Source organism: Euprymna scolopes, chromosome 39, assembly GCF_053919585.1.
Source record: "Euprymna scolopes isolate OS-2025 chromosome 39, ASM5391958v1, whole genome shotgun sequence".
Lineage (NCBI taxonomy): Eukaryota > Metazoa > Mollusca > Cephalopoda > Sepiida > Sepiolidae > Euprymna > Euprymna scolopes.
The window spans coordinates 65,838,881-65,846,170 of NC_136520.1; positions in this window are offsets into that span (position 1 = coordinate 65,838,881).

The window sequence follows — 7,290 nt, forward strand, 5'->3', positions numbered from 1 at the left end:
AAATATCTGGCAGCTGGCTTTCTTCCATCCGCTTGGATTTGACATATCCTGCACATCACCTCATCCACCCAACCACCCGAGAATCAAAATGCTAATCAGGATGGAACCCCACCTCCGCAGTGGATGTATACTACATCAGCAATTTCCGTTCCCCTTACCTTCGACCCCTTTTTCTATAAACGGTCAATGTGTACATAAATATTAGCCCAGTCTTAATGTTCCCTCACACATACACACACACACACACACACACACACACACACACACATATATATATATATATATATATATATATATATATATATATATACTAGCGTTGCTGTGGCTCAATTTGGCGCAATGGAAAAAGTTCCAAAAATGAGAAAAAGCATGTTTCTTATAGGTTTAATTTTCCATTTTGCATGGGTACACAGTTTTTGTTGTTCCATTTTCTTAGCTGATGTAGAGATTTTCTGGTTTGGTGACTCTTGAATACATAACATAAATTGTCCATGTGAAAAAACAGTCAGTGTGTTACTGTAAGCCACACCATTGTAAAAATTGTTCCCTGTGCTTTGTTGATGGTTATTGCAAATGACAATAAAATTGGAAAGTGCAATTTCCTAAAGTGTAATGATGTATTCGGTGGAATCATAGGAATGCATGGAATGAAGATATATTCATCTGTAAAACGTCCTGTTAAGATTGTTGTTTCTATGATATTGTTTGTTAATTTTTTACTGCAAGTCATGTGCCTTTGCAAAGCTTGGATGGTTTATATTTCATAACATGATAATTAGTATGCCAAATTTCAGTTGCAATACATGCGGTGGCATCCCTGGAAAATATAGCTGTTGGATAATTAACTACTTTATCTGCTTTCACAACAGTGTCGGTGGATTTGTATTTGACTACCTCATTTGGAATTTTACATTGAATAATAGCGTAGACATCTTTGTATTGACCTGCAAGAATAGCTCGTTCACTCAGTCAAGTGAAATTCTTATAATTTGAATATCTGCAAAAACCTTTTAAACTAACTTTTCTTTTGATGTAATAAAATTACAGAAGTTAAAAGTCAAAGAATTTTGCCCTTATCTCTGATCAGCTGGCACTTTTCCGTACCCAATTTCCCACAAGTGATGCAAAAGTTTTTGTGCGGATCGAACAGTCTGCAACTGGATATGCATATTTTGAGTTAAGTTTAATGTCTTCACATAGAATAAAAAAAAACAAAGTAGAGTATTTGAGGCAAGCATTTATTTCGTCTGCTGGTGTTGATTGAAGAATAACAGGTAACATTTGTCTGAAATCTCCTGCAAGCAATATTACTGCATTCCCAAATGGTCTGACATTGCGACGCAAATCTTGCAAGGATCGACCAAGAGCCTCAAGTGATTTTTGCGTACCATTGTGCATTCATCCTAAATAATAAATTTGCATTTCTGCAATAGTTTCCCGCATATTGGATGTTTTGGAGATGTCGCTCATGAGATTTTTTGAAAAATTGAATGTTTCAAAGTAGAATAAATAATTCTTCTACTTGGCAGCAAGGTTGCAGGTATTCCTCGTGCAGCAAGGGCTAAGGCTATCTCATTTTGTTATCGAATGGCTGCCAAAAACAATTTAATTAGAAATGTTTTACCAGTTACTTCTGGTGCTGTTCAAGGTAGCAGTAATTTCTAAATAACTTCTATTCTCACAGTCAGCAAATTAGGTGACTAAAATAGGATTTATCCATGTTTTGACAATGCCTTATTCACTGTAATTAATTTAGAAGACAAAAGTATGATGAGGGATTAGAAATGGACGGATAGAGAGGAAGATATATAGATAGAAAAGAGAAAGTGAGAGGAAAATAGAGAAAGAGAAGGAAATAGAGAGAGATAAAGGGATTGATAGATAAACAGAAAGAGGGGAGAGTTAGAAACAGAGAGGGCGAGACAGAGGAAAGGAGAGAGATAGAGGGAGTTAGAGAGAGAAAGGGGCTCAAAGAGAGATGGAAAGGGTGATATAGAGAGAAAGATAGATTGAGAGAAGGAAAGGGAGAGATGGATAGAGAGAGATATTAAAAGAGGAAGAGAGAGGGGGAGAGAAACAGAAGGTGAACTACACTTCACCGTTTTTTTCTCGTTCAGTACAGAAGAAATCTTTCGAGACTGAGGCAATTTCAATTTTTTATTACTATCCAGAGTACCCCTTTTTTCGGGAGCAATATTTTCCACACATTAGAAACCGACCGGGTTATCTGTACTTTCACCTAACAAATTAATAAAAGAAAAAGATTTGAATTTAGTGTGAAAATACTATTTTTAAAAAATAGCACGATAACATAAGTGCATAAGTGCCACTTTAGGTACTCCTTGGGCGCTGAGTTCCATGGCGACCAGCATAATTATTTAATGGTCGCTGCCGTGGCTAAACCCCCCCCTAGTCAAGGCTAATGCATGCGCACGTAACATTTTTTATTTGCTGACGTTGGCTTAGTAACTAAACGATTTATTGATAATTTCGTAACCCTTAAACGCATGCCGGAAGATTTAAATTGATTCATTATTGTTGTAATGAAAAAAAAAGTTTCATTCAACACAAAACCAAAAACACATATTAATGATAAATGATTTATTATTCTATTCATTGAAATTTACTAATTTTTAAATTAAAAAAGTTTTTAAAAAGTTAATAAAAAAATTGTTGCTCATGTGCGCATGTAAAAATGTTTGTAAAAGTGAGAAATTATTTTAATCATTTAAAAACCTTGGTATTTTTTTTTTTTTAGATTAGGTCCACCTTATAATCATCCCCAACCTCCTCATCTTAAGAACAGCTTCCGGAATAAACACCATTTTTGGAGGGGGTGAAAAACTATTTGCAAAATTTAACTGATATTTGTTGTCAGCATACCCACCCAAAAACACTATTTTAAAAAAAAAGAGGGGTTCAGTGCCCGTTGCAGAGAAGTAGATTTATTTATCAATAAAAGCCGTAATTTAAAAAAGAAAATAGTGGAGGTGGATCTAAATGTAAATATTTACCCAAAAATTATCCACTCATGTAAATTAAAAATGTCTGTAAAAGTGAGAAATTATCAATACATGGTTTAGTTATTTTTTTTAATATTCATGAAAAGAGTTAAGCCAACGTAAGTAAATATATGAATTACAAATGTTTGTAAAAATGAGAAATTATTAATAAATGTTTAGTAACTTTTTTTCTTTTAATATTCATAAAGAGTAAAACTTTTTTCCAATATTCATGAAAAGAGTTAAGCCAACGTAAATAAATAAATGTTTGTAAAAGTGACAAATTCAGCTTTAGTTACTTTTTTTATTCATGAAAAGAGTTAAGCCAACGTAAATAAATAATGTTTGTAAAAGTGCGAAAGGCAACGTAAGTAAATAAATGATAAATGTTACGTGCGCATGCGTTAGTCTTGACTAAGAGGGGGGCTAAGGGAGCGACCATTAAATAATTCTGCTGGTCGCCATGGAACTCAACACCCAAGGAGAACCCCACTTTATTTTAAATATTTATTTTCCAAAGGACTGTTTGAATAAATCAACAATGAATAAAAGGGTGCTTCTACCCTTTATTGCCGAAATTGGAGACGCCATTTTTTTTCACGCACTTGCTACCCAAATCTAGGGGAGACATCATTATATGGCCAAACGATTGCTTCCGGAAAGGGAAAGAATAAATTTACCAAAATTAACATTTATTACTTCCAGAAACGTTAAATTAAACTAAAATTATCATTTATTACTTCCAGAAACTTGGTAAACCGATATTACTGGAGAAAATGAATCTTGACAATTCAAAAGAATGTTTAAAATTATTTATTTTTTCGAAAAAAAAAAATTAAACTTCCGGAAAGAACTATGAAAAAAAGTAAATAAAGAAAGTGAAAAAGAACATATATACATAATTGTTTAATTGGAAATGTTTCGATTTGATTAATGAGAACGGGAAAGTTTTTCATGGAACATTTTTTTTTATTATTAAAAACAGAAAATTGAAATGACATGTTCATAATGGTTTAAACTGGGCGAGCACCATTTAAAAACCAAAACAAAACCAAAACATTTATTAGTTCTTTTTTGTTTGTTTTTTTTTTGTTTTGTTTTTGTGTGTGTGTGTGTGTGTGTGTGTGTGTGTGTGTGTGTGTGTGTGTGTGTGTGTGTGTGTGTGTGTGTGTGTGTGTGTGTGTGTGTTTTCGAACAAATATATAATTTTATACATTTTTTTTAATTAAAGCAACTTTGAAGGCCAACAACAAATTAATTTAAATGATGCGAGAAACATTTACCTTGGTTGTGGTTACAGAAAAGCTCATTTAAATATTAATGCATCGTCCAATTTTCGTATCCTTACTTAAGAACAGAGGTCTGTGAAGTTTCTACGGGGAGGCTTAAGCCATCTAAAAAAGAAAAAAATTTTTTTAAATATATCCCATTTGTTGGGTTCCTAAATTCTTTTATTTCCCGATGATTGATTTTTTGTAAAAAGAATTTTTTTAAATTTGGTATCTATAAAATTATTATTATTATATTCGTAACAACCTTGTAAAGATGTTACGATTAGTTTTAGTTTCGTATTAGTGGCAAGTAATGTTTATAGATTATCGTTTTATTGGTACATGGATTTAAGACCATTTCAGGTTTAGAATTTGATTGAATATGAGAATAAAGTAAAAGTGGTTTATTAAATATATATAAGCCTTGTAGGACATTTCGGGTGAAGTGTTCTAATCTATTTACTGTCTGAAAATTCATAGTTATTCTACTTGAAAAATGTCTTTGTGTCGTTGCTTGGGATGATTTGAAAGGAGATAATCCAATTAAGTTGTTAAGTAATGCTAGTTAATTCTGTTTGACACTGGGTCGATTTTGTTTCCTATAATGGTTAAAGGGAGGTAATATAAATATATCATTCAATTACGGTAGTGTTTGAATATATGGTTAAGTGTCAGTTTTAGTTGTTCAGAACTGCTTTAAAGCTTCATCACTCACTCATTTTTCGATCAAATTTCAAGCAATTATTACAGTTTATAGATCACCTTTTCAACTTCATCGTGAAAAAAAATTTCAATTTTCTTTCAGTAAAACAAAAGTTATGATGAATTTACTGATGTTCGAAATCGTAAAAAGAAAAAAGAAAATAAAAAGGTGAGGGACGGTTTTTATGACTGGTTTCCATAGCAACTACGCCGCTTCTACCAATTCACCGCTCTCGCGAAAAGAGAAGTAACAAGTGAAACAGAGAGAATGAAAGAATTCAAGGGAGATAATTGGGCGGATTTTATTAAAGCAGACGAGTGTCGTACATTGCTAAAATTAAACAAAGAACAAGTGAATTTACTGGAAGCATGGAAAAATCATGGATTACAATAGAAAAATGCTAGTATGAAAAGTAATACGGTTAAGCTTAAACATGGAAAAATAACGGACTAGTTGTTAAAACTGGAAAAGAAAAAGACAAGATATTCTAGTAAAAAGTATAATAAATTTATAACTTAAAATATTGCAGCATTAAGAATTTTTTTAAATTCAATTTATAACATTTTATGATAAATTATATATATATATATATATATATATATATATATATATATATATATATATATATATATATATTAGTATTGAACGATTAATCGGAATCGGGAATCGGAAAAATTTAGAAATATGGGAGTATCGAAATCGGAATCGGTATCAGAATCGGTATCGGAATCGAAAAAATTGATGCCTATTTTCCGATGCAAAAATGATTCTTTTAATTATCTTTTTTTTTTATTTGATTTTGTTTAAAGCAAATTCTTCCATTGCTGGTAATAAAATAAATAATATTTATTGATTTTAAATTACTCGTAAAGCTAAAATCGATAGATCATCTTCCACAAGTGTATTTTTACATTTAGGAAGACATCTGCATATTTAGCAGGTGTTTTTTTTACAGAAATCAGGGAAAATAACGACTCTATAGTTAAATAATTAGAGATTTATAAAGAATCGGAATCGGTAATTGTATCGGAATCGGAAAATATATTGAAATCGCCCCATCACTATTGTGTGTGTGTGTGTGTGTGTGTGTGTGCGTGTGTGTGTGTGTGTGTGTGTGTGTGTGTGTGTGTGTGTGTGTGTGTGTGTGTGTGTGGAATGTTTTCTTCAATTATATTTCACCTATTATTCATACCATTCCTTAATTTATGAAGCTCAATGTAATTACAGAGCATATAACAAATACATAGCAAACGTCTATATTCCAAATGTTAGGATGCTGGCCATCTTAATCTTTATTCCTTTAAGTACGTTGACATTCACAATTCTTGACAGCACCTGTTTCGTAGCGTAAAAAGCACCCGTTTAATTATTAATCAATAAAATCTATTCTGCTCTTAACTCATCAGAAGGAATAGCACCTATCAATCCATTAAAAAATAAAATGCATGTGTGCGGGAGCTCGGCGAATACTTGGCAGATAGCGGCGATCGGGCTGGCTTTGGTGTTGTGTGAGGTCATGTTGGTGATGTTCTCGACGTATGACCAGCGGGTTCAGGTCGGGGGAGGGGAAGGAGCTATTGAGAGAAGGATACAAAATTGTAGCACTCTTTCTGAATACAAACTTGGGTCTCTTTGGACTTGTGGGCCGGTGCTGAGTCCTACTTCCATACCCATGGCCTGCGATTGGCCCCCTGATTGTACCAGGGGATCAGCACACTCTTCAACACATCCAGGTACACTTTGACGTTCACTTTCAGCTGACTTCGAAGATGTGAGGTGGCACAATATGGCCCTCACTTGAAACTACATCAAAGACCATAACCGTGGCTAGAAACTTCGTTGAGCTGAGCTCTCAAGCGTCGAACCGTCCGGATTTGCATTTTGAGGGTGCTGGTAATGGTCCTGTTGTAATAACTTGAATCAATAGCAGTAGATAACATGAGTTTTAAAGCGGCGTATCTCCGATCTCGCTCGTTAAACATTGTATCACTTTCAGACATAATACAAGGTTTCTATCACCGTGAGATTTTTACGCAACTGGCCAACTAGTAGATGGTCTGCAACAATGAAAGAAAACCGGTTTTCATCAAACCGAAATGGAATCATGTCGTCTTTTCTAGGGGGACAATTCTATCGTTCCATCCTGTATATATGCGTGTGTAAGAGAAAGAAAGAGCGAGAGAAAGAGAGAGAGAAAGAGAGAGAGAGAGAGATAGGGAGAAAGAAAGAGCGAGAGAAAGAGAGAGAGATGGGGAGAAAGAAAAACTCGTTTTTATGTTTTGTTGTTTGTTTGTTTTTTTGTTTTTAATAATTT